This window comes from Equus asinus, chromosome 21 (genome assembly GCF_041296235.1).
Source record: "Equus asinus isolate D_3611 breed Donkey chromosome 21, EquAss-T2T_v2, whole genome shotgun sequence".
Lineage (NCBI taxonomy): Eukaryota > Metazoa > Chordata > Mammalia > Perissodactyla > Equidae > Equus > Equus asinus.
The window spans coordinates 73,673,093-73,696,042 of NC_091810.1; the positions used below are offsets into that span (position 1 = coordinate 73,673,093).

The 22,950-nt window shown below is 37.4% G+C and overlaps 1 long non-coding RNA gene across 2 annotated transcripts in view; it reads right to left on the reverse strand.

The window, feature by feature from the left end:
• The window catches only part of LOC123279409 (uncharacterized), a 149,129-nt gene that overhangs the window by 113,826 nt on the left and 12,353 nt on the right, over positions 1–22,950 (reverse strand). Inside the window, exon 3 of one of the 2 annotated variants that reach the window (XR_006517449.2) lies at positions 7,760–7,890. The exons of the other annotated variant lie outside the window; for it this stretch is intronic. This is a non-coding gene — a long non-coding RNA (uncharacterized lncRNA). Of the gene's footprint in view, positions 1–7,759; positions 7,891–22,950 lie in introns of those variants that run through there. 2 annotated transcript variants of the gene reach the window in all.

The following is a 22,950-nucleotide window of genomic DNA, read 5'->3' on the forward strand; positions in this document are numbered from 1 at the left end:
CAACAAAGGGGAGGCATGCCTAGGGGGCTCTATTAAAGAGTCAAGAGATTTCCCTACATCATCAAACCAAACACAATTTCATAGTCGATACAAAGCTGTGTTGGTTTCGGTTTGGGGTTTTTCATTTGAACACTAAAAGGGGAAGCTTTTCAGTAACGTGGATACACTCCATGAAATAAGCAATGATCCTACTGCAGATCTTTCTGATAGATTAAGAATACATATTAAATAATAGGAAAGTATCTATGCCTTTTAAGCTAAATTTTTAAAGTGACATTTCCTAATGGTATATAGAATGAATGACAGTGAATCAGAAAATATGTAAGAATTAGCATCCTAATGCCTTTATTCCCCTCAGCACTCTTTACTAAAGCCAACAAACAATTCTTAGAAAACAATATACTGAAATAACATCCTTATGTGTGTGCCCTCCTTGATTATATGAGAAATATTTTTAAAAATATTTTTACCTAAACTTACCATCTCTTCATTTGTGAGTGCCATTAGTGTTAGTGGTTTCCAAATTTTAAATCGCCCTAAAGACAATGACAACTTTAACCAAGTGAGGTGCATTATGATAGAATGATTTTAAAAGGTAGAATTACTGTGGAGCTCATGAAGTTTACATTTCAAGGCTCCTTATTTGCACGGGGCCCTTCCAGAACCCTGGGATGTGGAGGTGGAGACACACTTAGTTTGAGTTTAACGGGAGTTACTTATGTAGTTTGCAGTCACTCCCCTGTATAGTTATTATCGGCATTCCTGATATACAAATGGATTCCAAAATACTCCTACTGCCCACTGTAGTGAATTATCCAGCATTGTTTTGCTAAAGTGAAAGACAGAAGTCATATAATGACATGAACATGTCTATATTATCCAGCAATGGAATTATATGGGTAGTAGAGAAGAAACAAGATTGCAAATATTTGGAGTCAGAAGCTAGTCCATGGAAAATTATTATACAAATGTGATGGCAGATAATTAACAAAATACTATTTCTCTGGACATCATGATGTTCTACGGGGTTTTTTCAGCTTTTCTAAATTTTCAATTTGTTACTTTTTTAAAATTTTAAATAAATGTGGACTTTTGTGCCTAATTTTACAGTTGTAATTTTGTATTCTTTTACATAAAAGAGCCCTAAATTACACAGGGCTTCAAGATCAAGTCTCACAAAACCTGCATCTACTCTGACAATAATGTGTAAGAGAAGGCTGATTATCTTATTTCCACACTTCTCCCAGACAGAGTCACCTGCGGGGTCAAATGAAATCTTTCTGACCGCAAAAAAAAAGTTTTCTATGAAACAGGAAAAAATACAGGTATGAGAGTATCAGAACCAAGCTAAATTAAGAAATCTTTAAAAAAACCTCAATTATTCTTTTTCACATGTCGTTGTAATGGTCCATATCTACATTAATCTCATCATTCCATTTATATAGTCAGAGTATGCAATTATTTTATCTGAGCTAAGAACTCTTAAGTATGAAAGGTATTAATCTTGTCTTAGAATCAATCCTTTTGGAATATATCCACTGCCTGAGAGGAAAGGTTGGCAAAATGCAATCTTGATAAAGACACAAAACAATACCTACCCACACATAAATATAAATACAAAAATTTGTCTTTGACCTTCCAATTTTTGGAAGATCCAAGCAAGAAAGGTTCTGATCCAGAATTTTCCAGAAGAATGCAATTCATTTCTGGGAAGGATTTCCCAAGTCTATAGTAGCCTTCATTAATGGCCACCCTAAAATTTCATCTTAAAAGTTTTGGTCAATATTTGGTGTGGTTCTAAAATCTTCATCCTGCCCAGAGAATCCCAAAGGCTGGTATCCATCAACAAACACTTGGTAACAACACATATCGGTTGTTTTGTTCTGGGCATCATAGCTACCTAAAAGCCCATCTTGATTTTACAATAATTGACATAGCAAGTGAAATAACCATGGGCTTTTGGGTGCCACATGAAATGTGCTATAAGATGTCACTGAATCAGTAGACGATATACCCATACAACTGACTCCTGAGGTTGGGGGGTTATAGTGTTGAATTTGGCTTGATGAAAATCTAATTTACTGACTGCCAGAAGCAAAAGACCTTTATGCCCAACAAGTTTGGCATTTACTTAAACTCTGGCAGATTAATAAATAAAACCATAAAAACAGGTTTCCCCAAAGGCTACATATCCCAACATTTGGCAACTGGTGGTATTAGTCTTAAATTTTCCCATTAAACCATTTTTCCCAAGAAATCTGCTGAAAGAGTATATTGGAATTGCATAGTATTCTAGCTCCACCAAGTGACAGTTTTATGTTGTTGCCATATTGCTGCTATTCATCTGCTAACCACTGAGGGGGATACTAACCAAATAACATATTCTACATACAACGTGCTCATCGAGGTGGTCAAACTTGAGGGGGGGTTTCTCTATTCATTTATGGTTCAAAAAAAATCTTGCATTTGAACTTCAAAATTCTATCCTCCACTCTGCATTCCTAAAATATATCAGCTTGAAATAGAAAATCATATAATAATAGAATTTTTTGAAATTCATTATTTCACATTTCATTCTGAATTTATAATTATTTTTGTTGAGGAAATGTTGGATGCAAGCTTCCTATTCTCCCCAGATATTTGTGTCTTAGAAATCAAAGTTTATATAACTCAGAGTAGTCATCTTATTCTTTAAAACTCTATGCAGCATATAAGAAAGCATCATGGACATTTTTAAAATACAATTTTTGAACAATAAGGGTTTCTCTCACTCAAAAGTCCTGTTTCTAAACTACAGAATTATGGTGGAGGCCATTTTCTGTTAAATAAAAACTTATATTGCGTTTCTATTAATAAAAGTAACATGTGCAATATTCAAAATAAATAATTAACTCATGACCAGGAAATATATTTTTAAAAGAGAACAAAAATATTTAGAAATATTCATAATTCCTTCACCCATTCATAATTCCTTCACCCAAAAGTAACAAGTATTACATTCTGGTGGATAATACCAGTCTATTTGCTATTCACACATATATATCCAGGGGATACAAAAATAGTATCAATATAATACAAGTTAGTTTCTAGTTTTCTTTTTGCTTAACGGAGGTTATAAGGTACAACATTATTTTATATAGATGAATAGTGTTCCAAAATATGAATATATTACTCTTTGTATATCCAGTGTACAACTGTTAAACATTTTTGTTGCTGCCAATTTTTCTCTACAATAGACAACTCTGAATACACAATTTTACATGGCATAGCTATATTAATATCAGATAAAATAATCTTTAAAGCAAAAAAGAATTTTACTACTTCATGATTAAAAGGGTTATTTCAACAAAATGATATAAAGATTTAAAACTTGTACACATCTATTGTATATGAAATTTTATACACTTTTGGTTATTGCTATATTAGATTCTTACATACTTACCAAAAAAGATGGTAAGCCTATAGAAAATTTGAACAACATAATTAACAAGCGTATTTAAAAGAGTATATAAAGACTATTAAAACCAACATTAAAAAAATACCTACCCCTTTCAAGAACATAAAAATGCATATAAAAATTGACCATATGCTATCCATAAGGCAAAATTCAACAAATTTTTAATGATTGTTTTCATATAGACCATAATGAAATTTTTAAATGACATTACAAAGATAATTTTTAAAACACATTTGGAAATTAAGAAATTTTCTAAATAATTCAAACTAAAAGAAAGCATTGAAATGAAATTCTGAATACATAGAATTGACTTATAAGGAAAATAATACCAATTAAAATTTCATTATTTAGTTTGCTAAAAAAGAAGAAAAGCATAAAACTAATGCATTGAGCTTTTTTTTTTTTTTTTTTTTTTTTAGAAATTTTTTTTTTTAAGATTTTATTTTTTCCTTTTTTCTTCCCAAAGCCCCCTGGTACATAGTTGTATATTCTTTGTTGTGGGTCCTTCTAGTTGTGGCATGTGGGATGCTGCCTCAGCGTGGTTTGATGAGCAGTGCCATGTCCGCGCCCAGGATTCGAACCAACAAAACACTGGGCCGCCTGCAGCGGAGCGCGCGAACTTAACCACTCGGCCACGGGGCCAGCCCCTGCATTGAGCTTTTAATGTAAGATTTTAGAGAAAGAACAAAACAATAAAGGTAAAAAAGAAATGGGGCTGGCCTGGTGGCACAGTGGTTAAGTGCACACGTTCTGCTTTGGCAGCCCAGGGTTTGCAGGTTCGAATCTCAGGTGCGGACATGGCACAGCTTGGCAAAAGCCATGCTGGGGTAGATGTCCCACATATAAAGTAGAGGAAGATGGGCATGGATGTTAGCTCAGGGCCAGTCTTCCTCAGCAAAAAGAGGAGGATTGACAGTAGTTAGCTCAGGGCTAATCTTCCTAAAAAAAAAAGAAATAAAATAATAAGACTAGAAATTAATTTAATAGGATAAAAGAGTCAAAGAAAGAGGATCAATGAACTAAAAGTTGGCTCTTGGAAATACTAATGAATTGACAAACTTCTAGCAAGATTGATCAAGAATAAAAGAGAGAAGTCTTCCCCAAAAATGTTAAAAATGAAAAAGTGGGCATTATTACAGATGCATCATTATAGAGATTAAAAAGGAACTATTATGAATAACTTTATCTCAATAAATTTAAACACTTAGATGAAGTGCACAAATTCCACATACAAATATATATTTATATATACATATATACACATACATACATGTACATTTATATACACACACCCATACAATCATACATACATATAACTTTACCCAAACTGAATCAAGGGGAAATTTTTTAAAACTAATTAATCCAATTAGTTATTAAAGAAATAGAGTCAACTATCCAAAATATTTCCATACAGACACACAAATAAAACAGGCCTATATATTTTAACAGGTGAATTTTAATCAAAAATCTATGTATTTCTTGGTCCAATCTTACATAAAACCTTACACAGACTACTAGGAAAATACGGTACACTCTCTACTCATTTTATGAGGCTAGCACAACTTTGATACCAAAGATAATATTGAAGAAAGGGCAATATCACCAGTGAACATAGATTAAAATATCCTAAATAAAACACTAGCAATCTGAATCCAGCATCTAATTTAAAAGATAATACAACATGACTAGGTTGTGTTTCCTCTCAAGAATGTAAGGTTGGTTTCCCATTAAAAAAATCTATTAATATAATTTACCCTATTACCACTTAAGGAGGAAAGATCACACGATTATCTCAATAGAATCAGAAAAAATATTTCATCACTCACTCATTCAGGCACTCAACAAATATTTTAGTGCTTACTATGTGCCAGGCACTGTTCCAGGTGAGGAAAAAAATCCCTGCATCCATGAAGTTTGTATGCATGTACTCAAACAAACAAGATACATAGTACAGCAGATGGTGTTATATACTATGTAGAAAAATTAAGCAAGGGAGAGCATTGTGGGATGCCCAAAAGGGGTAGGAGTTTGAAATTTTATGTCAGATTGCCAGGAAAGACATCACTGAGAAGGTGACATCTGAGAAGACCTGAAAGAGGTGAGAGACCACTCCCCAGAGATACATGGAAGTCAGAGAATTCTGGCAGACGGGACAGCCAGTGCAATGGCTTTGACAGCAGGGTGCCTGGAGTATTTGAAGAAATATGTGTGTGGAGCAGAGAGAAGGAGGGACATTTGAAGGAGCTGGTATTGGGTGACAAAGCATATATCAGAGAGTAGGAAATGAGATCAGATTGCATACAGCTTTGTAAGGATTTTGGCTTTTACTGCCAGGAAGATGGGATGCCATTGAAGGAGTTTAAGGAAAAAAAAAAGTGACACGATATGATTATACTTTAACAGGATCATTCTGACAAGAGTATCAGAACAGAGTGTAGGAGGAAAGGATGAACAGAGGGTGACTAGTTAAGATGCTATTGGAATAATCAAGGCAAGAGATGACAATGGCTTGGACCAGAATGGGAATACTGAGCAAATGAGAAGTCTTTGAATTCTGAATATATTTTGAATGTACAGACAACATTCTTTGCTGGCAGATTGGGTATGGAGTCTGAGAGAAACAGGAGTCAAGGGTGATTCCAAAAGTTTGACCTGTGCAATTAAGAAAATTCAACATTCATTCATTATTTAATAATTTAAATTTTTTTAAAAACTTTTACTTAACAACAAAAATAAAATATTGCCTTAAAAAAGAAAGCTTTAGGGCAATCATGGATAGGGGATGAACAGAAAATAAACTTCTTCAACTGACTAGAGTATTGCATACATTCAATCTCCTAAACAAAGTAGAGAAATGAGGAGCTATCAAGACACTTCAAGTTAGCAGACTGAAATTTGCAAGCACTAGTGAATGTCAGCTGGGACCATACTTCCTGGACTCTCCACTATGGCTGCCCCACATCAGACCTCCAGTCCCCACTGAGAAATGGTTTGCCTTCCAGTTGTTTTTAAGTTCTTGTTTTGGAACTCAGGATACATTATTCTCACAGAAACAAGGTTAGAGACAGTCTGGAACAGGCCACAGAAGTCCATTTAACCCACACCATAGATGAATTATATTGTTACTAATAGGCCCACAGAACCCAACCATCATTGACAGCATTGGTTCTCAGGGAAAACTGATGGCAACTTCCACCCCAAACACTATAGTGCTTGTTTCCTCTTAATGTAGCTCAGGAATTAGAAGGTAAATTTCCCCACACCTGCTATCCAAAGACACAGAGGTGAGATTCCAGTAGCTCTATAAGCTCCAGGAAGAGAATTCAGGAAATAAAAAAAGCACCCCCCAGTCCCAGATCTCCCCCACCCCCCATCCCAACCAAATTTCCAGCTAGACAGTCTCAGACATAACCAATGACATCAAGAAAGAGTCCTGGACATACCCAGAAACCACAGTGATGAGAACTTTTGATCCCCATTCCCAGCATGCATTGTGAAGAAGACTTCCGGCAGCCAGACCTAGAAATGAGTTCTCTGGTCAAGGTTCCTGTCTAAGACAGGTTTTTGAGTTCTGTATTCAATCAAGAGCTGTCTGAACTGTCGCAAATAAATATTACCAATAGGAGTTCAGGGGATAATAAGACACTCCCTTCCCTGAGGCAGAAGAAATCAAGAACACATTATTGGGCCAGAGAGACCCATTGGCATGTCATTCACAGCACAGGATTGTGGGTAAATGGACTTCCTGTAGATGCTCTACAACACCCGTGGGAGACAAATGGGTGACAGGCACAGTTCCTCCCATTTTTCATGAAGAGAAAATGAATCCCAAAAAGTATAAGTGGCAGACTTCCAGAAAGCTTTTCAAAAAATAAGAAGCTAACCTTCCAAAGTCAGCCACTTCTCTCTCTAAATGGAAGTCCTGCATCAAGCTCAAGTCCAAGTATTTCCTGTTGAGACTTGCTGAAAAGTCTTTTGGGATTTGTTGATGAAGCATTGCTCAGATCTCATGGGAAAAAAAATGGCAATTTATAACTGTGACATTTTGCAAATGTTTCAACCTTCTGCATAGCTAATTATGCTTCCTAGGGCTTTCCCTAGATTTTTCTTGACTATTTGAATTAGTGATGAATTACTTGGCATATTTCTTCTGATTACACATGAAATCAAATCTTTTTTCTAATGGGTCCCCCCACCTACTTCTTTTCTAATTATCTGGACTACTCAAAAAGAATACTGATAATCTACTCTCATTTCTCACAAATATGTTGTATAATTTTTATGTGTACATGTCACACTTACCAAATTCATCTTCCAACTCTAGAAAAGATGATCTTGTAGTCTACTTTATGTTCAAATTATCTTTACGAATTATATTTTATTGTGTAAATCCATCTTTCCATCACGAACAGGACTTCTCAAATCTCCTTGGGCTGAAAGATGTAATGGGTTTTGAAATACAGTTTTTTAAAAAAGATGACAAATACACAATACAGAAGAGATAAAGAGAAAAAATGGACAGAATAGTAACAATAGATGCCTCTTATCCTTCAGTTATTTAAACCATAAGAAATTCTTGGTACACTTTCATTTGGCATCTCAATTGAAGTTCTTCTTTAAGGCGTTTAGCATACCAGTCGTCTTGGAACTTTTCTTCATTCGAATGAAAAGAGTAATCTACACTTCAGAAGGTTTGTTTTTTAAAAGTTCATTCCTGAAAATCGAAGATGCCATCCTTCTCTGACTTCATTTGTAATCAAATGTAAGGCCCTTAACACTCACTGTCTCCCACAATAATTAGCGAGAAAGAGTAATTAAAAAGAACACAAATGCCAAAGAAGAACAATAAGGAAGACTGGCCATCTTCCCTGTTTGAGTTATAGATCCTAATGTCTCTGCTGGTATTTGGAACGTGTGAACTATGCTGCTAACTAGATGAAAAGGCCATAGGCAGCCGCACAATCGCAATGGTCAGTGGCAGGACAATGGATAAAGGACAGCAAGACAGACCAAAGAACAAAGAAAGGGACTAGGGGCAAAATGGATTTCTCTCTTTCCATCAATCACAAGAGTCTTAGCTTATTTCTTCCCCACAACACACAATTTCCCCCTAAATCCGAAAATGATATCTAAGAATAAAAAGTACATTTTAGCCTGGAGTCATTTTGTCACCAACCATAGGACAAGTAACCCATGGAAAACTGGGCAGAGGCTATGAGGAAGAGAAGCTGCTGGGTTTACTCTCCTATACAAGGAGGGGCAGCTGCTGTCACAGACACCTCCAATGCAAGTTGGTAGCAGCCACTGCAGTGACAATGGGATAACCCCAAACAGAGCTGGACAGAGGTTCTGCCGTATACCCATGACTGGGGCGGAAGTTGTCACATATAACATGTGCCTGCATAGATATTGTTTCAACATATGATTTGAATTTTTATTCCCTCAGCTTCTCTACCACCATTTTTTTCATAGAATATACAGATCTTCCTCAACTTACAAAACCCATTTTATGTCGAAAATATCATTGTCAAAAATGCATTTAATACACTTAACCTACAGAACATCATAGCTTAGTTTTGCCTACCTTAAACATACTCAGAACACATACATTAGCCTACAGTTGGACAAAATCATCTAACACAAAGCCTATTTTATAACAAAATGTTGAATATTTCATGTAACTTACTGAATACTATACTGAAAACGAAAAATAGAGTGGTTGTATGAGTACCGAATGATTGTAAGGGTATTGATTGTTTACCCTCGTGATTGCGTGCCCGACTTGGAGCTGTGGCTCGCTGCTGCTGCCCAGCATCACAAGAGGTTATCATACTACCTGTCACTAGCCTGGGAAAAGATCAAAATTCAAAATTTGAAGTATGGTTTCTACTGAATGCATATCGCTTTCACGCTGTCATAAAGTTGAAAAATCGTAAGTTGAATCATCATAAGTCAAGACTACCTGTATATGAAAATACATATATAATAACGAAAATATGTATATCTTATTACATGAAATACATATAAATATATATATTTATTAAAATGTTATATTTATATGTCAACCTTAAACAGAGCAAAGAGCAATTTTATTTAAGAAAAAATGAGTTTATTCAGGAATGGCAAAGGAATTGCAATAAGGACAAGCAGATTAGGCAAGTCTGAAGAGACAAAGGGAAGGTCAGCTTTTATTAGGTTTGGGGAGGGAATTGAGAGTTGTTTTAAACGAAAAGTTCATTGGAGGAAAATGAGAGTTCAGAGAGGCGGCTTTTCATTGGCTGCAAGTGGCGGACAGTCTGCTGGTACTGAGGTGTGTGGGAACCTTCTTTCTTCCTGCTGATGTGCCAATTGAGGTGAGCGGTATGTGCTCAAGAGCTCTCCATTCACGGCTTCTCGACTCCATTTTGGAATCAGGTTTCCTAATCTATTTTTTTACATATATAATAAAACACATATTCATTATTCAACAAATATATGTGAATAAATGTAATGAGTGAGGTGTAGTCAGCTCTTCCCTAGTCTTGCTTCATATCTTTATGGATGCTTGAGCTTAATAATGCTTACAGAAACTGTTTGGAATCATAAAAACTTTCAAGGATATAGCCACATTAAAGAGTATTTATTCATGTGAAGAGGTGGACATAGTATATTCCTAAGTTAAAAACAGCAACAGTATATTGCTAAGTCCACAAAAAAGCATGTCACAGTATTTTACTATTTCAGGTACAATTATATACTCATTCATTCATTCATTCATTCATTCATCAAATATTTATGGATCATCTACTATCTGCCAATCACTGTTACACTCACAAAGATCCTTTGCCCCTGAAGAGCTTACATTCTAGAAGGGTTGGGAGGAGGAGAGGTGAAGCAAGCCTGGCAATAAACGTAGATATATTAAAATAAGTACCTCTACAGCATGTTAGAAAATCCTAAATTCTGTTTAAAAAAAAAAGCAGCATGGAGCAAGCTAGCGGGGACTGGAGGTGGTGGGTTGAGGAAACGTGGGGGGGTTGCAGTTTTATTCAGGATGTTCAGGCTAGGCTATTTTGAGAATGTGAGATTTGAGCGAAGACTAGAAAGTGAGGGATTTTGGGGGAGATCGTCCCACTTGGAAAAGAGCCAGAACAAAGCCCTGAGGGTAGAGTGTGGCTGGTGTGCGTAAGCAACAGCAATGCGGTGAATGCAGCCCAAGTAGAGGGAACAAGTAGAAGAAAACGAAGTCAGAGAGGTACTGAGCGGGGCAGGTGATGAGAGTTCTTATAAAACATCGTGTAGTAGTATTTTCTCCATATAAATACTAGAAAAATGTAAATCCAAAAGGTTGATTTTTTTTTTCTTGGTGACAGGATTACAAATAATTTACATTCTCTTTGTGTTTTTCTCCGTACTGGTTTCACAGTTAGGAAAAGAAGTTATCAGAGGAAACAATCTTAATAAAATCTTAGAAGAAATGCAAGCTATCCGAACCTCCTGGTTGTCTGCCGCAGCTACAAGGAAGGCACACCGAAAGAATTCAGACTTCCCCTCTGGCTATGAGCACACACCTTGCAGGCCACAGTCTCCTTCTCCACAGCAAGGAAGATAAAAGAGAGTCAACAGCCTCATGCAGCTGGAAGATCTGCACTCACACACCTCAGGATCTGCTGCTTGTTAGAGACAGCATCTCCAGTTTGATCTGACAGATGCAGGGCCCTGCCATCTAGACCTGGGAGGCCCATTTGGCCAATTTCTGCTTTAGCCACTCAATTCAACAAAACTGACTGAGCACCTACTACAAGAGATACAATCTCTGTCACTGTGGATTCAAAATCTAGGAGAGTATTGGCTAAACCAACAATGACAGTAAGCTGTAATAAAGGATGTAATAAAGGTAAACAGAGGGCATCCCCAGAAGGATAGCCTGAGCATGTGGTAGGAAGGATGGGGAAGGCTTCTAGGAGGGGGATGACTGAGGTTAATATTAAAGGAGAAATGAGAATGAGCCAGCAGGATGGATAGGCAGGCAACTCGACAGAGAAGACGATTTCTGCACAGACGTAAAAGCAAGAGAGAGACACCGTGCTCCTCAGACATTAATGTGAACATAAATTACTGGAAGAGCTTGTGAAAATGCAGGTTCTGGTTCAGGATGGCATGGTGGGGCCTGAGAATCTGCATTTCTAACAAGCTCTCAGGCGATGCCAATGCTGCCAGTGGAAGGACCACATCTGCTGGATGGAGAACCACACCTTGAGTAGCCAGGGGCTGCAGCAGTGTGTTTCCAAACTTGGCTGCACATTGGAATCACCTGGATTATGTGACATTTCTTCAAAATAATATAGTGGGAGAGAATTAAGTGGGTTATAGATGAAAGAAAACTGGTCCTAAGCTAAAAATTTTTTTGAAGTTGAAGGGTTTTGTTATATTGTTCTCTCAATTTTCGTATATATGCAAAGGTTTCCTCCATGAAAAGTTTGCATATATATTTTCACCCACCTGCATCACCACCTCAACGGCCTAAGCAACCACCAGCTCTTACGTAGATTATTGTAAATACTCCTTAATTGCCTCTCTAAGGGCCTTTCAGTCTTGCCTGATGTCCATCTATTCTTAACAAAGCAGCAGAGGTACCCAGTTAAGCAGGTTCATATTACTCCTCTGCTCAGAACTCTCCAACAGCTTCCCATCTCACTCACAGGAAAAAACGAAGACTTCACAATGGCCCATAATCTGTGCCACCCTTGCCCCCATCTCTTCTTAGCTCTTTGATCTTACTTCCCACTTATTTCTCCCTTCTAAACACATGAGCCTTCTTACTTTTTCTTCAAAACATGAGGCCCACCCTCTTCTTCCTGCCTCTGCAGTGTTGTTCTCTCTCCCTGGAAGGCTCTGCCATGAGATATCTGCAAGCCTTGTCCTCACCTTCTAGGTCCTCACTCAAGTACCGGTGCCCTTGTGAGACTTCCGACATCTCTATTTTCAATTTAAAGCCCTGCCTCTAGCCCTTCCTTTCTGCTTTATTTCTCACACATACTTCTCATGGCTGACATACTATTTGCCTTACATATTAACTCAGTTATTTTCCATCTCCTCTATGTTGTCTTCTGTCCTGCCCTACCGTAGCCAACTAGAATGTAAGCTCGGTTAAAACAGTGATTTTTGTTTGTTTTGTTCACCCCCTGAATTCCAAGCCCCTTAAACACATTGCCTGGTAGATGGTAATTACTCTATATATTTGTTGCCTGATGGAATGATTCAGTCAACTAAAATTTGTCCTGGCCATGTTGGATAAGAGACTTCTACCCCACATAAAGTACTGGGTATAGTGTGCCACAATATCAATAATTGGTAGCTGTCACTATAATATGTATTTCCTATAGCAGGAGTTGGCAAACTTTTTTCTGTAAAGGACCAGCCTTTCCCTGGGAGTCATACAATCTCTGTTACAACTACTCAATTCCACTGTTGTACTACGGCGAACAGAGCCAGAGATAATAGATAAGCAAAAGGGCATAGTTATATCGACAGATTTGGCCCCCAGGCTGTAGACTTTCTCTAAAATCTAAAGGAAGACAGACACGCATCCTTCAGACACGATTCTGCGCCAGTGGGTAGATAGTTTTTTTAGTGTGAGTCTTCAAAGGTCTCGGTTTTCTTTGGGGGTCTCAAATGCAATCTTGAAACTCAGCGAATCTCAAGGCATTATCTCCTGTTGTTGGATAGACACTGAGATTTCAATGTCTATGTGACTGAGAGAAGGACGCCATCACCCTCTCCTGATCCCACTCTCCAGGCTGTCAAAACATCATCCAGTGTGGTATGGCTCTGGTTTTCAGTTCCTAATTCAATTTTAGCTCATTGGGAATTTCCCTATATACTTTCTAGCTGAGCTACACATTTTAAAAAGGGATATTTTTTATATTTTATCCAGCATGTCTTAAGTGTTTTATAGCAGGAAGCTTTCTGGGTAATCTAATTTGCCATATTGCCAGAAATAGAAGTAGCAAATGGTAGCACAATGCCATAAACATTAGTAGGATATGTTAAAACTAAGCATCTCAAACCTGAGGGAAAACCACTATAATTTTTCAGGGATTGATAAAGTCATGCAACACTAAATATAGAACTCTACAAAGTGTCATGAAATGTAGTAATAAATATTTAGAAGCTTCTTTTGAGGTTTCTCATTTTACAGCAAAGGTAAAAAAACACAGCCACATCCATTGGAGAGACATTTGTTCTTTCTGTCACAGTTAAAATGGCTGAAATAATACAAAAAAAAAAAAAATACAGCATATGGTGAAACCTAAAATGTATATCTTTGTCAGCAAATATTGTTGGATGATATATGGAAAGCATTATAGAAGAGTGAAGAAACAAATGTTGGAACAAATTACATCGCGTTAAAGTTTTGCTATATATTTGGAGGAAGCACTGATGTTTCTAACACATTTTCAGCTTATGGTATTTTCTGGATTCTGTTTCCAACTATTTTTGTGAGCCACTAAAAAAAAGAAACAGACCAAATAATATTTTCTCTTGATAGCAAATAATGTCTTTTGGAAAAAAATATGATATATAGAAAATTACTGGCAACTATTTGAATTGGAATAAAAAAATTCCCAAGCAAGGGTACAGATAAAATATCCCATATGAAATGCATTCTCTCTAACATTCACGGGCAAGCTATTGCAACAAGAACAGTGAAGCCATAAGAGAGCAAAGTGCTACAGGATGTCAGGGTGAGGTTAGTTTTATTATTTTTTTTTAAAAAAGACACTTTAAAAGTAGAAGTCTCTTTGAACTTCTTTACAAAGAGTAACTGTCTTAGATCAGGTTCTCCGGAAAGCAGATTCTGAGAAGGAGAGTCACATATAAAACATTTTTTCAGAGAGTGCCCTCAGGATCAACTACAGGAAAATGAAGGAGGCAGGATTGGGTAGGAGAAACTGAACTGAATTGCAATGTCCTCAACCAATCCCATAGGGGAGCTCTGGAGCTGGGATGACCCTTCAATGTTGTCCCACCTTGCAACAAGCTGGCTGAGCCTTTATGTCCAGTACTGACCAGTCTTTAGATGAGAGCTGCCCGCTGGGTGAGGGTGTGACTCTGGATGAGGCAGCTTTCTTCCACTGAGAGCAATACCTAGAGAATGACCTGTGAGCCACCAACACAGTGTGCAGGGTTGTGAGCAGTGCACCACAGCATCCACCAAAGCAGTCACGCAGAGAACTGCACATGAGATTGGGGCGAAGTCCTTAAAAGAGCTGCAGACTTAAAGATGAGTTCTTTTTTGTTTTTATGTGTTCCTTTTTAACTCTTCATTGAGATTATGATAGTTTATAACCTTGTGAAATTTCAGTTGTACATTGTTGTTTGTCAGTCATGTTGTAGGTGCACCACTTCACCCCTTGTGCCCACTCCCCACCCCCCTTTCCCCTGGTAACCACTAATCTGTTCTCTTTGTCTACATGTTTAACTTCCACCTATGAGTGGAGTCATACAGAGATTCTCTTTCTCTGTCTGGCTTATTTCACTTAACATAATACCCTCAAGGTCCATCCATGTTGTTGTGAATGGGACGATTTTATCCTTTTTTATGGCTGAGCAGTATTCCATTGTGTATATATACCATATCTTCTTTATCCAATCATCAGTTGATGGGCACTTAGGTTGCTTCCATGTCTTGGCTGTTGTAAATAATGCTGCAATGAACATGGGGGTGCATGGGACTTTTGGAATTGCTGATTTCAAGTTCTTTGCATAGATACCCAGTAGTGGGATGGCTGGGTCATAAGGTATTTCTATTTTTAATTTTTTGAGAAAGCTCCATACTGTTTTCCATAGTGGCTGAACCAGTTTGCATTCCCACCAGAAGTGTATGAGGGTTCCTTTTTCTCCACAACCTCTCCAACATTTGTTACTTTTTGTTTTGGTTATTTTTTCCATTCTAACGAGTGTTAGGTGATATCATAGTGTAGTTTTGATTTGCATGTCCCTGATGATCAGTGATGATGAAATCTTTTCGTGTGCCTATTGGCCATCCGTATATCTTCTTTGGAGAAATGTCTGTTCACGTCCCCTGCCCATTTTTTAATCGGGTTGTTTGATTTTTTGTTGTTGAGTTGTGTGAGTTATTTATATATGGAGATTAACCCTTTGTCAGATATGTGACTTACAAATATTTTTTCCCAATTGGTGGGTTGTTTTTTTGTTTCAATCCTGTTTTCTCTTGACTTAAAGAAGATCTTTAGTCTGATGAAGTCCCATTTGTTTATTCTTTCTACTGTTCCCCTTGTCTGAGAAGACACGGTGTCCAAAAAGATCCTTTTGATACTGATGTCAAAGATTGTACTGCCTGTATTTTCCTCTAGAAGCCTTACGGTTTCAGGTCTTACCTTTAGGTCTTTGATCCATTTTGAGTTTATTTTTGTGAATGGTGAAAAAGAATGGTCAATTTTCATTCTTTTACATGTGGTTATCCAGTTTTCCCAGCACAATTTGCTGAAGAGACTATCTTTTCTCCATTGTAGGCCCTCAGCTCCTTTGTTGAAGATTAGCTGTCCATAGATGTGTGGTTTTATTTCTGGGCTTTAAATTCTGTTCCATTGATCTGTGTGCCTGTTTTTGTACCAGTACCATGCTGTTTTGGTTACTGTAGCTTTGTAGTATGTTTTGAAGTCAGGGATTGTGATGCCTCCCGTTTTGTTCTTTTTTCTCAGGATTACTTTAGCAATTCGGGGTCTTTTGTTGCCCCATATGAAATTTAGGATTCTTTGTTCTAATTCTGTAAAGAATGTCCTTGGGATTCTGATTGGGATAGTGTTGAATCTGTAGATTGCTTTGGGTAGTATGGACATTTTAACTATGTTTATTCTTCCAATCCATGTGCATGGAATGTCTTTCCATCTCTTTATGTCATCATCAATTTCTTTCAGGAAAGTCTTGTAGTTTTCGTTGTATAGGTCTTTCACTTCCTTAGTTAAATTTACCCCAAGGTATTTTATTCTTTTTCTTGGGATTGTGTTCTTGAGTTCTTTTTCTGTTAGTTTGTTGTTAGAGCATAGAAATGCTACTGATTTATGTAGGTTGATTTTAAACCCTGCAACTTTGCTGTAGTTGTTGATTATTTCTAATAATTTTCCAATGATTCTTTGGGGTTTTCTATATATAAGATCATGTCGTCTGCAAACAGTGAGAGTTTCACTTCTTCATTGCCTATTTGGATGCCTTTTATTTCTTTTTCCTGCCTAATTGCTTGGCCAAAACCTCTAGTACTATGTTAAATAAGTGTGGTGAAAGTGGACACCCTTGTCTCATTCCTGTTCTCAGAGGGATGGCTTTCAGTTTTTGCCCATTGAGTATGATGTTGGCTGTGGGTTTGTCATATATGGCCTTTATTATGTTGAGGTACTTTCCTTCTATACCCATTTTATTGAGAGTTTTTATCATAAATGGATGTTGGAGTTCTTTTTTTTTGTCTCACAAAAAAATCAAGAGATCTAAATGTCCTCTGACCTTTCCATAGGGAAGACTAATGAACTCGAGGATGTGACACACCACAAAAAATTCACTATAACAATAAAATGAGGAAACAACTACTTCTTGAAAGACATTTATGCTTTGGAGAGAGCTTTTTGAAAACAGAAGTTTGGAATGTTTCCATTATTACATGCTCTTGTTTCCAAAAATTATGTAGCCTATGAAAACTCTAATACATGTACATTTGAGAAATTTGGAAATATTGTTTTAATTTGTTAACATTTTTCAATAGTTTCCGTACATGTTAAACCAAATGTTAAAATTTAAAAATTATAAACCTAGTTATTTTTTCAACAAAAATATTTAGATAATTTTGGATTAGTTTTGAAGGATGAGTATTATCATTTGGAAAGCACAATCAAAGATACACTTCTTCCATCTGGGTTTACATATTCTTGGAAGAACTCTTTCAAGTAGGAGAGCCATTAAAATCAAGTATCTAAATAAATTGAAAACATACGTTTTAAAATTTCTACATCACAAAATGCTAAACCAAGTTTTTGAATTAGAGTGAAGCATCAAATCAGCCAATGATGAGAGGTTTAGAATTATGTACTTAATCCAGAACCAGAATAATTCAGTCACTCAAGGCTCCTGGGATCTCATAACAATTCCCAAGTTGAAATGCCCATACTCCTCTTTCTAGGACCCAGCTCCTAGATTGTGGCTGGTTACCCTCACTGATCACTTACCATGATCAGTGGTCTCCAACTCTTTATGTTCAGGTATCACCATCAGTAAAAACATTTTTAAGCAGGTGCCTCCATTTGTTTGTTTGTAAATTATTCACATGTGCTATTTTTCTGATAAATTATCTATATCAGGTACCATACACAAAAACAGAAAATAAAAAAGGTTAAGACGATGCTTGCCCCAAATGCACAAATTATGAGGAAACATCAGGCCACTCCAAATTAAGAGAGATTCTGCAATGTAAGTGGGATTTACTCTTCAAAAATGTCAAGGTCATGAAAGACAAAGATTTAGGAACAGTTCCAAGCTGGAATGACAACTAAATGCAATGCATGATCCTGGATTGGATATTCGACCTATAAAGGAAATTCTGGAGAAAATAGGCAAACTTTGAGTGTGATCTGTGGATTGGATGGTAATATCAGATAAATGTCAATTTCATAATTTTGATTTTTGCTCTACAATACACCCTAAATATTAAGGAGTTATAGGGCATCATGTATGCAACTTACTTCCAAATAGTTCAGGAAAAGAAAAACTCACAGTAATAGGCATGTGTATGTATTTGTGTGCGTGTGTTTGTGTGTGTGTGTGTGTGTGTGTGTAGGGAGACAGAGAGCATAAGAGAATGCAAATATGGACAATGCTAACAATTGGGAAATCTGGCTGAAGGATATACAGAACTCTACGGATCTTTGCACTACTTTTGCAACTTTTCTGTAAATTTGAAATTGTTTCAAAATAAGAAAGGTTAAAAATCTAATGTAGGGGCCAGCCCGGTGGCGCAGCGGTTAAGTTCGCACGTTCCACTTCTCGGTGGCCCAGGCTTCGCCAGTTCGGATCCCAGGTGTGGACATGGCACTGCTTGGCACACCATGCTGTGGTAAGCCATCCCATGTATAAAATAGAGGAAGATGGGCACGATGTTAGCTCAGGGCCACGCTTCCTCAGCAAAAAAGAGGAGGACTGGCAGTAGTTAGCTCAGGGCTAATCTTCCTCAAAAACAAAAAAGAAAAAAAATCTACTGTAAATAAAACAGAAGAAAAAGTCCCTTACAAGGGTAGACAAAAATAGAAATTAGTTTTAAGGTATTCCATTTATTAATAGTACAAAATAATGTATTGATTTTCTTAAAATATTAATAACTTTTTAATATGAGAACACTGAAAATTATAGATATTTGTCCTATCCTCTTCTTTATGAAACTGTTCCAGAGGAAAACTTTCAGTTGTCTTTTGATTAATGAAAAAAAAATAGTTTCCAGATTGTAAAACCAATACCTCTCTTAAAACATTAGAGTTAATAATTTAAAAGTGACTTTTTATCAGTTAACATTTACTATCTGAGAATTACGAATCATAAGTAATTTCACAAATACATTTAATATTTATTCATGACTGTTCAAAAGGTTTAAATTATTTTATTTAAGATAATATTTACATTTTCTTATGAAATAAAATAGAAATGATTTCCCATAAGAGACTCAAGATCTTGACCACGTTCTAATTGTTTTCCACATTCCTGGTTCTCTCTCTTCCCTGTTAGTGTCAAAATGGGTGACATTCTCAGAGTAGTCAAGATTTGAAATATTATGTAGAAGGAACTGATAATAGTTTTAGCTGCCAAAAAATTGTTGTTCTTCAGACTTTCTCCTTTACCGCATGCTCATTCTGATCCCAAAAGAATGGTAAAATGATACAGTAAAGTTATCCTTTAACAGCCAGTGTCCTATACTAATCCCCTGCTGCCTCCTTCCTTCATCTCTTCTAACCTTTCATGACTATGGCTGCCTCGCAAAAGGGAGAGCCTTCCATCCAGAAAAGAACAGGTGGAAGAGGTGGGGGAGATTGGCCACTGACTTAAGAAAAGCATCTGAGAGATGAATACACAATCACTTTAACTGTACAAACAGACCACAAAAGGCATGTAAACAAAGATCATGTTTTTATTTGAGTATATTTCACCAGTGTGTGGCACAAGTTGCCATGAGGGCTTGTGTAATTCTGAAATAAGTTTTCTGAATAACATTACAGCATGTCTCCCCACAGTAACAGCCCTCAAACACAGACAGCCATTTAATGTAGGTACCCACAAATGGCCAAACTCCCCCAAAAGTCTGTCACAAATCTGCTGTGTACACAAGGTTGCTGAGTACTGTGTTCTACACGCAGAATTAGCTGCAAGAGAAAGCTATATGCAAGAAGTCCTTCTTCAGCAGTTTGCCCATGTACAGGTAATGAACCATGAGCACCATCCGTGAATACTCATCCGTGGATATACGAGACCAAAGTTCCTTTGGGAATTCTCTCACAGACGTGGACAAACTAAGAATGTTGAATATACAAAAAAGCCACTTTTGCTGCCAACAGAAAATCTTCATAATTACAAACAAGCAGTATGATTTGGCTGAGTTGTTAAGATCGTTAAACTTTTTATATCATCAATTTGCATAATGCTTCTTCCATATGCAAAACGATAACAAGAAAGTCAAAGATTTTTGTCAATGGTTATGTTTCCCCTAATATAAGAACTTGGCAATATAAAAAGACAAAGAAGTGGGCTGCAATATTTTAACAAACAGAGAACCTGGCCAGAATGCTGTGATCTTACAGGTATCAAGACATCACATAGGAAATTAGAAGACACCTGCCCTATGATATAGCAGGACATAGAAAATTCCAACTTTTTATTCCAATAGCAAAAGGGTGGGGAAAGAAACGAAACTCACAGACTGCTCCTTACACTTGCCAGTGCTCTTCAGCCAAACACCAGTGGGAATATACCTGTAGGTGAACAAAGTTGGGTTTCTTGACTTGTTGCAACAACGGAGAACACACCTCGTGGGGAACCACGGGGTGTCTCACTGAGAGGTATTAGAAAGGACTTATAATAGGATTTGGACTTGGCTTAAGTGATGAGGGGGAGAGTACAAGAAAGCAGGGCTTTGCCCTGGATTGGATATTATCAGGAAATAGGGTAATTCTGTGATTGGGTATCTTAATAATTCTAATCTAGAAGGTGAGAAGATTGGAGTGAGGCTGTCATTGGTAAAGAAGCAGCAGTCATTCATATTGGTCAGGATACGGGGGATGTTTGGTCATTTTTGTGGTTTGGATATTTTTCATGTTTTTGTCCATGTTTAAACATGATTACCGAGTGGTCATGTTTTTGTCTTGACCCACCGTGGTCACAGCGTGGCCTTGTCTGGGGTTGGTGCTGGTGTTCAACAGAAGAACACTTCAGCCTAGCTATGTGCTCCAGGCCTGTTCCTGGCTCTCGAATCTGCTTTTCTCTTTCTCACACAGAAAAGAGGTCTAAGTGCTTCAGCAAAACTTCTGGGAATATTCAGTGCTCAAGATCAGGACCACTTTTAAATAAAATTTATCCTAGTGATCATAAGAGATTATGACGTACTAGGCAAATTTAGTGAGGAATAATACATTATAAAGTAGAAAATAGTTCAAGAGGTCATTGGGCTCATCTCTTTGCCTCCAGGGTTGACTTCTCTATGTTATTTTAAAAGCTCTTCACATAAAAATTACACCGTTTCTATAACAACAAATCCCAAATTCTCCCTCATTAAATTGTAAGATGATTTCTTCTTCCCTTCTCTATGGAGATAGAAGACAATCAGCCAATATCCTCTTATAGTAACACTTTAAAACTAAAACCTTTGGGTTCTCTTTTCTGGAAAAAGTAGTCTCTATTCCCAAGGGAGCTATACATATCTCAAATTGGTCTGCATCTCTCTTTGCTGCCACCACCTTAGTGTACACTCCTACCATGTCTTACGCAGAGCACTACAGTAGCTTCCTAACCGGTCTCCCCCATTGACTCTGGCACCACTCCCCACCTTCTTCCATACTGCTGCCAGAGTGATCTCTGAGTTCATTTCACTAAGGTGCACTGGCTTCCCCAGTTTTTTAAAGACAAAATCTGAACTCCTTAATATCACCCAGAAGACCCTGCCTTACTGGCCTTTCTCCACATCACAATAACATTCTGCAACACTGATTCTTTTTTGCACTCCAGCCACACTAAACATCTTTTAGTTCTGGGAAATCTGTGCTCCTTCAACCTCAGGGCCTTAGCACATGCTCTTCCTTCCTGAAATAGTCTTTTCCCCCCTACTTTACCCAACTAACTTCTATTCATCTTTGAGATCTCATTTTAAACCCCTGACAACCACCCTTAGATTAGATCATACCTATTAGATGCATTCTTGGCAGCCTGTACTTCATCTAGTATGCATGACAATTATAATTAACTAATTAGACATAAGTTGTTATTTGTCTCCATAAGAACAGGGACAGTCCCTGTCTTATTCATCACCATCTTCTCAGGGCCTGTTAGCATAGCGCCTTCATCAAGTGGGCATTCAATAAATATTTGTTAAACAAAAGACCACATACATTTAATAATTTATGGGCTGGGTCCTCTTTAATTTGTACACATTCTTTTAAAAACTAGAAAAAGCACTCAAAAGTGATCTAACATTCTAAATATAGCAGTGGGATCACATCCAGGACCCCATACGTCCTGTTTACATTAGAAATAATACTGCCCCTTCATGGTATTGGATGATTGACACACTGATTTGCACCACCAGCTCATTCTACCAATTATTTAAGATAATACAGGAGCTTATCCTTTTATTGAACGTAAGTTATTGCGCCCAAGTTCTAAGTTCTGGTAAAGCCATTACCTGGTCACTCACTAGTCCCTCTGTTAGGATTCTCCACTTTCTTTTAACTACATTAACAATTAAAGTATTATTACCAACAATCTTCATTATTATATTAGGTTCTCTTCACATGTAACTAATTAATTCCTAATTATTAGGAATTATTGTCCCCATTTTATACATGAGAAACAGGCCACATAGCTACATGAAGCTAGGATTCAAATCCAGATCTATCCCACCAAAATAAGCCTCTAGGAACCAGGAGTCTTCCTTGGTAGAGCTGGGAGAATCTGAAACTCACCTAAGTCTGGTGGGCCTCCTTCCTGAGGCCTTCCTGTCACCCACCAGGTAAGTAAGCGATGGTCTAATTGAGGATGTGCAGATTCCCTTGCTTTCATAACTGCCCCTGCCTGACTGCCCATGGACTGCTACCTGGAAGTGCTCACTGCCATGTTCTGATCACTGGGCCTGACCCCCTTATCTTGACAACTACCTGAGCTGGTTCTGCGATTGTGTAACCTTTGGACATTGTGCCTGGAACTGCCTGGCTCTTCTAGCCCCCACCAGCCACTGCAGTAGCTTAGGTCCC